We start from the raw sequence: 13,226 nt of genomic DNA, 5'->3' as shown, positions 1-13,226 counted from the left end.
ATGTGTTTAGTTTCTTATTTTGAAAACTATCTGCCCATATATTTGTCCCTTCACTTAAATATTCTATGTTGTTTTTTGGTTCTTAGAAATTCTGTCACATAAATTCTTTATCTTGTTTTGTGTGCATTTTTCTATAGTAAGACTTAACTTTGTTGTGTCTTTGTCATAAGGCTATAGATGTGGTTTTTAAATTTTTCTCATAATTACTTCATAAGGTTTTTTTTTTAAGGGGCCTGTTTGCTTAATATTAAGTCTTGGATTCTTAGGTATTTTTTCATATGAACTAAGATAGGTATGCATGCGTGTGTGTATATGTGTGTGTGTGTGTATGTATGTATGTATGTGCATGTGGGCGTATATGTGTGCATTTGTGTGTGTGTGTTGTTGCTTTGAGATAGAGTTTCACTGTATACCCCTGACTGTTCTGGAACTTACTGTATAGACCAGGCTGCCCTCAGACTCACAGAGATCTGCCTGCCTTTGCCTCCTGAGTTCTGAGACTAAAGGCATGCACTACCATATCCAGATTAATTATGCATTTTATACACATAGCTAATTGCTACTTCTTTCCTTGCTTAGTTATGGTACCATTCTATCAAGAACCACAACTCCTTCTGCATGTGAGCCTTCTCAGCCTTGTCCTGATTCATGCATGAATCTCCCCAGTCCTTTCCACTTCATGCTCTCAGGTTCATTTCTGCACCAGTACACTTTTGGTTTCAGATGGTGGGATGTGTGGGTACAGCTCTCACTTGCTTGTTCAGAAATTGTCACCAAGGTCAGGACATTGTAATACAGTCACTGCTCATTTCTGACCTTCATCCCTCTCCCATTCCCACCTCCAAACCCCTTGTCTGAATCACTCTAATCTTGATCAATTTGTTGTCTCTCAAACCCACACAGGTTTTGTATTCCTTTTGTTAACTGTTTGGAAACACTTTCTAGACACTTCCTGTCTTAGTGAGGGTTTTATTGCTCTGACACCATGACCAGGCAACTCTTATAAGGGCAACATTTCATTGGTGCTGGCTTACAGATTCAGAAGTTCAGTCCGTTAGCATCAAGGTGGGAACATGGCAGCATCCAGGCAGGCATGGTACAGGAGGGGCTGAGAATTCTACATCTTCATCTGAAGGCCAAGAGGAGAAGACTGGCTTCCAGGTAGCTTGGATGAAGTTCTTAAACCCCACGCCCACAGTGACACACCTACTCTAACAAGGCCACACCCCCTAATGGTGCCATGCCCTGAGACAAGCATAGACAAACTATCACACTTCCCCAGCTCCTCAGCCACATCCTCCTCTGTGCTCTCTAGCACCCAGTCTGAAGATGTCTGCTCACCGCTTCAGTAACCAACCCAGGCTCCTTCACAAAAGAAGGTCATCCCATTCATTTGCACATCTGCTGTCCCTTAGGGATCCACCTGGCCAGGTCTAGCTTGTGTGTGATGTGCAGTCATAATACCAGGTCTGCTGTGCACTGTATGCTGCTGCAGACAAAGTAACCTCTAAGTCTCACTCTTCAGATCAGGACTCAGAGTCAGGGTAGTAGCATATAGCTCACATGGATCCCAAAGTATCCATCAGCTGAGCCCCACACAGTGTGTGTGTCTGTCTGTGTGTGTGTGTTTGTATGTATGCACATGCACATGCCCGATGGGGACTATGCTGCCACACTCAGCTCTGTATGTGAGTGCAAGTAAATGAAACGCTGGTCTTCATGCTGGGCCGCCAGTGCGGCACATTTTTGCACGCTAAGCTTTCTGCCCAGGTCAAGACCTGGATCTATTTATGATTGGATTAAAATAATACTTTTTGACTTTAGAACTAAATTATTCACATATTCAGTTGACACTGGAGTGCAGTATACATTTCCCAAAGGAGAGAATGGACATTCAGAAACAGACGCATGGAGGGCAGCCTCTGGGAGAGCATCATATTACTCTGAGAGTTGGACTTCTGGTAGACCTCAGTCTTTCTTGGAACCTTTGGGTGGTGTGTGCAGGCCAGTTTCCACTATGTTGTCAGGGAAACAAGGTAGCCTATCATAGCTGCTTACCACAGCATGGTTGCCAACACCACACCCAACTTGCATACCACTCTGGTTTTGTGTTGTGGGTTTGTTCTCCAGGGTGTGAGGGACCGTCTCAGTGAGCTCATCTTTACTGCTCTCTGAATGCCACCCGTTGACGTGCCTTGGCACTGAGTTTTCACCAGTGGCTTCAGGGGAGATGTAGAAGGTTGATGGTCCCACCTTAGAGTCCTGGTTCTTGAGATCCCCATCCTCATGAGTCCTGTCTCCCATAAGAGTCATAGATTCTTTCATGGAGGGCAACCATTGGATGTGGAAGTAGAAAGTTGACTCAGGGGTGAGACATCAGGAATTCTCCATCATCTGGGCATGGTGTCAGTATGTCTTTAATCCCAGCACTTGGGAGGCAGAGCCAGGTGGATCTTTGAGTTAGAGGCCAGCCTGGTCTACATAGAGAAACCCTGTCTCAAACAAAACAAAATAAAAAATGAAATTAAAAAAAATTCTCCTTAACATGCCTTGGCTCAGCTCATCCAAACTTTCTGGGAAATATCAGAGGCTTAGCAGACAAGGCTGAGGCTGCAAAAGTTAACAGACCTGTGAGCTCAGAGATTTGGGTCTGAATCTTGGCCCATTGTTAATCCTGCTTTTCAAACTTAAGTTCTGTTCTCTTGGTCATCAAACATTTACTTTGTGTCGGGTCCAGTCTGGGGTCACCCAAATGAGAAACACTTTCTTCTCTTGCCCAGATCACATTTTGATGGGAATGTCAAGCATGTCCCCAGTATGACAGCATTGGTAACTCCCAGTAATGGAAGAGTCCCACTTAGCTCCTCAAATTTATGACTGTCCCCATCTTGGGCCCACAGAGAGAAAAGACTTCTTAAGAAACACACACTGCAAGTGGTATAGGTAGGTATGTAGCCTGACTCTCACACTTCTTCAATAAATGAGGCTACTGCAAGCCCCTTGTCTCCTATTTTCTCATCTGTGAAATGGACTGATAGAGGCTGTACACATAGGTTTGGGTTCATCTCACTAAGTTCTGTGTACTCACCTGGAAAATATGCAAATTTTCCTAGAAGACTGGTCTTCCTTGAGCATCCCATGTTCACATGTGGATGGAACCTTTAGAGGGACCAGTAAGTCTCCCACCACCCAGGACATGGTGGAGGAGATGGCCAGGAGCAAAAGGTGTGGCTAAAGAATGAGAGATGTCAACAGTGCAGCTACTGAAATTACTTGTGCACTCTTTGTCACTGAGGACTGTGTTCTGTGAGGACACATGTCATTGAAGGCTGGCTTTGCAAAATAGCCATAAGGCCATTGCGAAAGCTGTCCTTATTTGTGGCAAGAACTCTGGCCTGGGAACTCCAGGCTTCAGACTGGCAGGTTTCCCCCAGGGTCCTTTCTTCCTACACCCTTGCCTGGAGTCTGAGCCTGGCACTGTGTGGGATTCAAAGGACATAACTCAAGACCTCATATGGGTACTCCTATGGGTAGATTCATAGCTGCAGCCACCAGCTCCTTTGGAAAGGCAGAACCCTGAGTTCCTCTCAGGTCCAGCACCGGTAGGATTGATCAAGAGCTCAAGATCCTTTCTGAGACTCAACATCTGGGCTAGTCTGAAATCTAATGGGGCTTTCATCAAAGGGCCAAAGAGATCAGGCAGGACCACTTGCTTGGTCATCTGTATGTATGCTAAAAGTCCATTTTACAAATAGAGGAATCCAGGTTGCCAGAAGGCTGAGTCATAGGGATATTTAGAGGTTCCTGATACTTCTGACAGGATGGGAGGACAACCATGTCAGTATGTTCTAAGATAAAATAGAATATGAAATTATGTAAACAACATGATACCTATAAAAAACTACAGAGGACAAATTTCAGGAGAGTGTGCACATGAAAAAGTCTCTCTCTCTCTCTCTCTCTCTCTCTCTCTCTCTGTGTGTGTGTCTGTGTGTGAGTGATTTACATATGGATGTATGTATAAGTATTTGCATGTGTGGGTACATTTTGGTGGATACATGTACATGTGTGTAAGCCTCAGGTTAACATTGGTGTCTTCCTGGATGGCTCTCCACTTTCTATATCAAGGAGTGTCTCACACTGAAGTTGGAGCTCACAACGATTGTGAATAGTCTGGCATGCCAGCTTACTCTCAAGACTCCCTGTCTCCGTTTCTCACATTCCGGGACTGCAGGCAGGCCTCCGTGCCCACCCAGCTTTCATGTGGGATTTGGGGACTAGGGCTCTGGTCCTCATGTTTATGTGGTAAGTGCCCTCCTCACTGAACTATGTCCAATTTTCTACCCCTGAGCCCGATCCCCAGCCCTCTTCTCTCCTTAAAAGGAAGCCAGTCCCAGAGGATCAGGGTTACCCAATTCCAGAGTGATCTTGTCTTGACTAATTATGTAAGCATTTGAACCCTGTCTTCCAATAAAGCCACATTTTGGCTATTATCCAATCCAGGGTACAGGGCAAGGATGGAAAATGCTGAAACTGTATTCTACATAATGCATTGAAGCATTGAAGCTCCAGCCCACAGAGTCTGCTGATGCTCAGGAGGAAGCAGAAACAAGGGTGGAGCTGAGCCAGAGCTCTGCAAGCATCCTGGGGACTCCTGCCAGGCAGGGTGATGCAGAGCAGTTCGAGTGCCTGCTATTTGCTGTGGTCATCTGCCAGGGCTTGGATGTGAGCTCACATCTACTGTCAGAGCCCAGGTACCTGCGCCCTTCCAGCCTCAGGCTCAGCCCTGCAGCACTGCTATTTCTGGAAGGCACAAACCTGTAAGACTTTGTCTCTAAGGCACAAGGTCATAGACACACCATTGCATAACCCACAACCTCCACACACCCCATACACTGTATGTATACATACATACCCCACATACATATATTCTACAGACCCACATCTTCCACAGAGCCCATACATCACACACATTGTGCATGCACACCAAGCATCACACACAAGCCATGTGTACACACACCACATATACTCATATCTTCCACATGCCCTCACTGTCTCCCGCTCTATATAACACATATCACCATGTCCTCCACACCTGCCTCAAATGCATATAAACACCATACATATGTGTATCACACATACACACACCTCTGCTTACCCCAATATTCCATGCACACACAATACCACATACTGTTTCCACCTATGTACCATATACAACACACACACACACACACACACACACACACACACACACTTTGTATACCATGCTATCCTACTACATACTTATTATACTCACACAAACACTATGACATTTAGTACCCACATTCCATACCACACAAGCCTACTCCATTCACACACACACCTATACATTCCGACCCCATATGCAAATAGCACTCCCATACCACACATATGCCCAGAGTGCAGGCACCTTGTAGCCAAGCTTAGCACAGGCACTCAGGGTCAAACTTGTCCCATCCTGCTTCTCATGTTTTCTTCCTGATGATCTTGGGAACTTCCCAAGTTGTGTCGTGTCTCAGTTTCCTCATGTGTAAATGCGCTGCTAATGGGAGGTTGAAAAGGATTAGAGATACTCTTAAGGCTGTTCTTGACCTTGGTGCCTACTTTCAGCCTTGGTCAGTGTTCTAGTGCCATGGCCTGACCATAGAAACTCTTATAAAAGAGTTAACAGTTTTAGAGATTTAGTCCATTATCATTGTTGCAGGGAGCATGGCAACAGGCTTAAAAGGCATGGTGCTGGAGAAGTAGCTGAGAGTTAGAGCTACATCCTGATCTATAGGTAGAGACAGACAGACAGACAGACAGACAGACAGATAAAGAGACTGGGCCTGCATCGGATTTCGAACCCTCAAAGTCCATCCCCAGTAACACACTTTCTCCAACAAGGCCATACCTCCAAATCCTTCTAATCCTTTCAAACAGTTCTGCTCCGTGGTGACTAAACATGCAAACACATGAACTGATGGGGACCAATCCCATTCAAACAGTTTTCCTGTTGGGGCCCAATAGCATCACCATGAAGTGCTGTTAGGTAAGGGCTTTGAGAATCCAAGGCAAGGTGTCAGTCAGGGCTGCAAGTGTCCTCAAGCTCCAATTAACTGACAGGAACTAACAGGAATGATGGTCTCACATCCTGGGACAGCTGTTGAGAAGTGACTCTGAGGGCAGGGTGACTTTTTAATGTGATTTACCACTCTGGAAATGAGGTTCTGCTTGCAAAGGAGATTAACTGAGAACGTCCATGTTTAGTAGGTCACGGTATTTAAAAGCATCTCAGTAGACAAGCCTCTCCCTGGCTTCTCTGCTCCCTGCCAACTGAGCTGGTCAGTTGTCTCTGTAAGTGTTTACTTTTATGGGTGCTGACACTTCAGGCAGCTACTCCTGAGCAAACAAATGTCTTCTATTTACATAGCAGTTGCACAAAAAAAAAAAAATCTCAGAGGGTGGCTGACAAACACACACACACACACACACGTGTACCATGCACACACAGACACTTATTCAATATACATATACATACCCCCATATACAAAGCTATATCATACAATCTCATATACATACCACATAACAAACACACAAATCACACAGTGCTTTCATATATACTATACACATAACACACATGGCATACCATATACACACTCACACAGATACACATGCCCCATGCCACATACACATACAACACATACACATGTACAACATACTATACTTGCTAACACACACACACAGCACAAACATGTAGACAACACACAACACACATGAGCACACACACACACACACATACACACACACAAACACACTGTGCTACACACACATGTCCACTCACATTGAAGAGGCAGGGTATGGTCTACTCTGAAATCTGTAAAAGAGTATCTATGTGTATATGAACACAGACTTGTTTGAAAAATATCTCTTTTCAAATATAGCCCCCACATGCCCTTTAATTCCCCTTCCAAGGCATTAAACTGATCAAGCTTCCATTGCTACGTTTGTCAAATGAAGACAGGAAGATTGCTGTAAAGGACCTGGACATGACTATGCATACGAGGTCTCTGGCCCAGGTAACAAGCAAATAACTGACCTGTTAATCCTCCTCAGAGACATTTATCAGCTATTAATCTTTTGATTTGAGAATGTATTTTAGAAAATGTTGGTCTAAATGCAGGCATCTTTCATCGGTCGAGTGAATTAGGAAAATATCGCCGACTCCATGGTTGGTCCTAACTCCAGGAGCCAGGAGGAACACAGAAAATGATCATCTTACCTTTAGTGTGTTCAACGTCTAGTGGAGACAGGTACTGTGAGTGGAGCCTCCAGTCCCATCCCTGCTACAGCCAGCTGCACACTGCTCTGGGGTGGGGGTGGGGTTCTCAGGCTCTGTGGTCTATTTGGGTGTCAGTCCCTAAAGGAGAGGCCAGTTCTTCCCTTCCCTCGTTCTACAGTGTCCACTCAGCATCATCCAGGAAACTCAGCTTTCTCAATGCCTTCCTCTTGGCATTTCTAACTCTCTCCTGGAATGCACTGGACAGAGGACTAGTGAGGAGCAAGGGGTTCTTGTCAATCAATCTATTTTTCTCCATTCCAGACTGGTAGCGAAGTGTGGATTCAATACATTTCTGATGGATGGTCAAAGACTTAAGTCACTTGCCACCAAGCCCCACGTGATTAAAAGTAGATTACTCACATGGATATGCAGGAAATCTGTCAGGGACACCTGTGACAGAGATGAATGTCATCACGTTGAAAGGTGTCATGAACAGTTGTCAGTGATGGCTTCTGGAATAAAGCTGGAAGAAGTGGTCGTGTTAGCTCTAGAGCAGCTGCCGGCTTGGGTAGGAAGAGCCTGCCCTGATGATTCTAACACCATGTGAGTGTTTTCTGTTGGCCACTATAATAATGATGGTAGGAATGGCGCCTCGGAGGTCTCCTGAGGCAAGTGTGTCCATTTAAGGCACTGTTTCTGGCTTTCTGTTCTCCATAAGAGCCTCGAGCCACTCTGGGGGCATGTAGGGAATATTGATTGCAGACCTGAAGTCGGAATGCCTGGGTTTGAGTGTGCCCCAGGGAAGGAGACAGATTTGCCATGAGTACTTTCCTTAGTGACGAGGAGCTGATTCAGTGAAGATTATTATTATTATTTATTTATTATTATTATTATTATTTTCTGCCTTTCTCCTTAGAGAGAGAGAGAACACAAGTGAGAGAGCAACTGTATGTACACACACACACACACACACACACACACACACACACACACATTTGATGAATGTTTGTTTGTGTGCATATGAAGGCCCAAAGTTGGTGTCTAGAATCATCTCCATTGACCCTTCACTTTATCAGCTGAAGCAGGGTCTCTCAATCAAACCCAGAGCTCAAAAGTCTTTCGAGTATCCTTAGCTTGCTTTGGGGAATCCCATCTTAGCCTTCCAAGACAGGAATTACAGGTTGGCCACCTGTAATGGCTACCATGACCACGCTGCGTTTGTACAGATTCTGACCTCTGAGCTTCACTCTTGCACAGCAAGCTCCTTAGCCACGGAGTCATCTCTTTAGCCCTCAAATGTGGGTTTTTATCTGAGGATTGCAAAATTAGATGAAAGATCACAAAATCTGAACGGCATGATCAACGTCAGTCTTGCTTAAGTAGCAAACACACTCAGACAAAGCATTAGTATAGGCAAGATAGATAGTGTTAAGTGTTTAAGGGTGACAACCAGGGCCCAATAGAGGGTGACTTTTGCCTTGTCTTGAGTTTGCATTTTAAAATCTATATGATGTGTTATTGTTTGAAAAGGAGATGTCTCCTACAGGATTGTCTGTTAAAGGCTAGGTTCCTTGAGCTGTGGTGCTATTTGGGAAGGTTCTGGCAACATCAGAATGTAGACCTGAACTAGAAGTAGGTTGTCAAGAACATGTCACAGGGTGAGGGTGCTATATCTTTTCCCCAACCCCTCTCTGTTAGCAGCTACACCCCTCTCTCTGGTTCTCCAGAGAGCAAGAGCTTCCAGAAGCTTTTGTTCCAGGGATGGAGTTAGTGGTTTTTGTATTTTTGTTTTGTTTTGTTTTGTTTTGTTTCAGCTTGACTAATTAGAGTCCCTGAAGTATGGTCCAGCTTCCAGGAGTTCTGTAATGTCCAGAGCTCAAAGCAGGTCCCTCTGATGGCTCAGCAATGCCCAGACTTTTGGAAGCTAGTGAGGTACATTTGAGTTTTTGTGGGATATTGTTCCTCTCAAGACTGTGCTCTAGCAAGGGAAGCAAGCATGTGTGTCCAGGTCCAGGACCTTCTTATCTGAAGTGGTGGAACTTGGCCAGGTCAGTTTGCCTTGTCCAATCTCAGGTTCTCCCGATTCAAGATGGAGACAGCAGAAAAACAGTAGGTATGTGGGTAATACTTGTTGAGTACTTTGGGAGAGACAGATGAGAAGTGCTGGCCCATTTAACCTCTTGAGCTGGTATGGCAGATTTTCATTCTCTTTTTAACATCTGGAGGTCAGTGGTACATCTGTTTCCTCTTAACCACTTCCTGGTGTTCATCTTATAGGGAGAACTCAGAGAATGGCGTATACAAGATGGCACATGGGGACCCAGGGCAGGCATCTGAATCTGCTAGTGTGTCATCCTCAGCATGCAACAGGAAATTTTAGTATGGACTAGTTAGCAGTTTTGCTTCTCTGTAATCTTTTTTGGCATGTGTACACAAATCAAATCCCTACTCCTTGCCAATAGGTGATAATGGTGTTGGTGATGACTCCTAGGTCAGGACATTTGGCAGTCACACCTTAAATCTCAAGTGTGACTGTGTTCTGCATACTTGGTCCCCATCTACTTCTGCTAGTGTAATGCTATGGACCCTTTAGAGGTAGGGCTGGCTTACAGAACTAGGTCACTAGGGCAAATCTTTAAAGGGTGGAGCCAGGCCTTTTCATGTCTGCCAGTAGCTTCTCTCACGTGTGCCCGAGGCCTTGAGCTCCTTTGTGTTCTCCACCGTGGTGGACAGAAACCCTCTGAAACGGGGAGCTAAAATAGGCCTTTCTATGACCATTTCTGTTGTTATTTTGTCCCAGCAGTGCAAAATAATAAATACAGTTCTGACAGGCTGGATGAGCCCCACTCTGCAAAAGAAGAAATTGCCGCCGCTGGGACCTGGAGGTGTTCCAGGACAGTCTCCACTATTCTGGGCTGGACTTGAAGGTGTTTGCATAAGGCCAGGCTTTTTATGTGAGAGGGAGGTCCTAATGTTTGCCCAGCAAGCACTTTACCCAGACATCTCCCTAGTCCCTTTATACCACAATCAGTTCAAATAAGAAACGTCCACCTGGATTGAGCCTGGGATAAACAGTGAGTTGATTTTGAGGATAGCATGTGCCTTGTGATAGTACCTCACTCTGGTGGTACTTGTGGTTTTTCTGCAGAACAGAGCTGCTCAGATGGTTCATTAGAAAGCCTGCCACAGAGTAGCATTTGATGCATATAAATTGCAAAACAAAACAGAAAGCAAGCCTTTACAGAGGCCATAGAAATGACCTCCGGTGCCTTTCCTGTCCTTCCTTCAAGCCCTTCGTGCCCCCAGTTTTCAGAAGCCTTATCTGCAAAGGGCTAGATGGTAAATACTTCCAGCTCATGGACCACACAGGTGGAAACCGGTCGGGTCTGCCACCGAGGAAAGCCGCTGGAGATAAGCAATAAATAGTGGTGGCCGTGGTCTGATAAAACTAATTATAGAGGACGTGGTTTCCCGTGAGTTTGTTGACACCACCTTGTGATGGTAACTGGTCTTCATCCAGTATTCTTGCTGTATTTGCTCATCTCTAGCTAAAAGTGTGGGTATTTTGCTTCTTTTTGTCACAGAGCCACACAGGCACAGCTGTGGGAACCACAGGCCTGGTACTCACCCTTTGGGGGGATTTGCAGTCCTTTTGCCTGCCCACCTAAACTATATGAAGGCCCTGCGTTACCCCAAAGCTGCCCTTTCTGCCACCAAAGACCTACCCAGATCCACCCACGCAGAAAAACTGGCTACCTAGTACAATTACTCTACCCTCCACCAGCAGACATCACCATGGCAACCTGCAGCTCAGCCCTGAAGAGCCCCATATGCTTAAAAATGAACTCTCTGGGGGGAAAACAACAACATCACCGATTTTTTTGAGAGGTCATGGAGCTCAGGAAACCAGGGAAGGATTTGAAAGAAATATTCCAAGACCAAGACAGGTTGAGTAACTTTGTCTAAAATGCCTGGAACCAAATAAATAAATACATACATAAAAATAAAAAAATAAAAAAGTCTCAGATTTTGCATTGTTTGGATTTTGGAGCATTTCCATATACATAATGAGCTGCGCTGGTGTGGTAGCTAATACTGATTGTCAACATGACGGGGTCTAGAATCACCTAAGAGACTAGACTCCGGGCGTGTGTGTGAGGAGGGTTGTGGATTAGGTAACTGAGAGAGAAAGACCCAGTTTAACTCCGGGTGACACTATTCCTGGGATGGCTCCTAAACAAAGAGGAAAGTAAGGTGAGCACTGGCATGAGCTTTCTCTGTTCCCTGTCTATGTGGCCTCACACGCCCGCCATTATGACTCCCTGCCATGACAAGGGATACCCTTCAACTGTAATCCAAAGCAAACACTTCCTTCCCTAAGTTGCATTCATTGGATATTTTGCCATAGCAATGAGAAAACTGATGCATGTCAGGAAGGGAGCCAGGCCTAAACATAAGGTTTCTTGTGCTTTAATAGTACCCCATGCACGTATCATGGAGGCGACCTCATACAGTATCTTCGGTGAGCACACCTGTGCTTTGAGCATGGCCCTTCACAAGTGTGGTCTTCTCCATTTTGGAAGTATTCAGAAACTTTCAGATATTTGGAACAATTTTGGGCTTTCTGCTAGTGATACTCAATGTGCAATAATTGTGATAGAGACAGGATTGTGATTACCTTTGAGGGCGGTTAGAATTTCCCCATTCTTGATGGGCAGTGGTGGTGCATGCCTTTAATCCCAGCACTTGTGAGGCAGAGGCAGGCAGATTTCTGAGTTCGAGGCCAGCCTGGTCTACAAAGTGAGTTCCAGGACAGCCAGAACTACACAAAGAAGCACTGTCTTGAAAAACAAAAAACAACCCCCCCCCCAAAAAAAAAAAAAACAGAATTTCCCCATTCTCAGTTTCACTCTTTCACCAGTGTATCAGTCTTTCTGACACCATCACGTATTTGGCACTTTCTAGGCCTCAGGGACATAAGGATGAAGCAGTCATTGTCTCTGGTCTCTCTAGGACCTTAGCATTTAGGGAACCAAAAAGATGAGCACAACATCACAAACCAAAATTATGCAGTAAAGAGAAAACACAATGGGGCTGGAGGGATGGGTCAGCGGTTAAGAGCACTGGTTGCTCTGGCAGAGGACCTAGGTTCCATTCCCAACACTCATGGTGGCGCGTAACAATTTATAACTTCAGATCCAGGAGCTCTAACGCCCTCTCCTGGCCTCTTACCGGAAATGCATGTGGTGCACACATTACATGCGGGCAAAACATCTATATGTACAAAAATAAGTAACATTTTAAAAATTAAAATAGTGCAGAATAAGAGATCATGAGACCTATCTAAAAGATACAACGAGAGCTGGCCTCTCAGAGGAGCTGACACTAAAATCAAAGGCTGAAGAGTCATCTAGACAAAAAACGGGGAGAATGTCTCACCTGGCGGTAGAAAAGGACCCAAGAAAGACTTGTGAAGAAAGGAGAATGCCTGGGTTATGAGGGAGAAGTCAAGATGGAGGAGAAGCAAGGGCTGAGTCATGAAGTTGCTTCCAAGCTCCTGATTGTTCTGCTCTGGGAACCATCAGCCATTCTGTGAGTGAACTTAGGACAGGAACTATTTACAAAGGTGTTAGAAGAACAAACAGGGACTGGGGCAGGGGTTGAAGGTACAAAAGGGATAACGGGATTGTCCTTCGAAGCCAGCAAGATACCAGTGACTGTGCCTGTGAGCCAGCTCCCTCCCTGTCATATGAATGAACAAACTGAGTAAAAGCTTTTAAGAAAGCAGGGCAAGGAATTTGCTTTTATTGTTTACAGAGCCCTCCAACAAAACAAAGCAAAACAAAAGTCTTTGGTAAAAAGAAATGAAAGTATTACATTTGTGTGTATGTGTGTGTGTGTGTGTGTGTGTGTGTGTGTGTGTGTGTGTGTAATGTGGAAGCCAGAA

General features: G+C 45.1%; 1 long non-coding RNA gene across 1 annotated transcript; it reads right to left on the bottom strand.

Moving 5' to 3' along the window:
- Nucleotides 1-960: 960 nt before the first annotated feature.
- On the bottom strand, nt 961-12,871 carry LOC143443967 (uncharacterized). The gene is made up of 3 exons (XR_013113425.1): nt 12,719-12,871; nt 7,700-7,802; nt 961-2,492 (listed from the first exon to the last, which is right to left on the bottom strand). It is a non-coding gene; the product is annotated as an uncharacterized LOC143443967 (long non-coding RNA).
- Nucleotides 12,872-13,226: the final 355 nt, after the last annotated feature.

Source organism: Arvicanthis niloticus, chromosome 11 (genome assembly GCF_011762505.2).
Source record: "Arvicanthis niloticus isolate mArvNil1 chromosome 11, mArvNil1.pat.X, whole genome shotgun sequence".
In the NCBI taxonomy this organism is placed as follows: Eukaryota; Metazoa; Chordata; class Mammalia; order Rodentia; family Muridae; genus Arvicanthis; species Arvicanthis niloticus.
The sequence above is the reverse complement of the archived record's forward strand: the minus strand, read 5'-3'. Positions and strand labels throughout refer to the sequence as shown.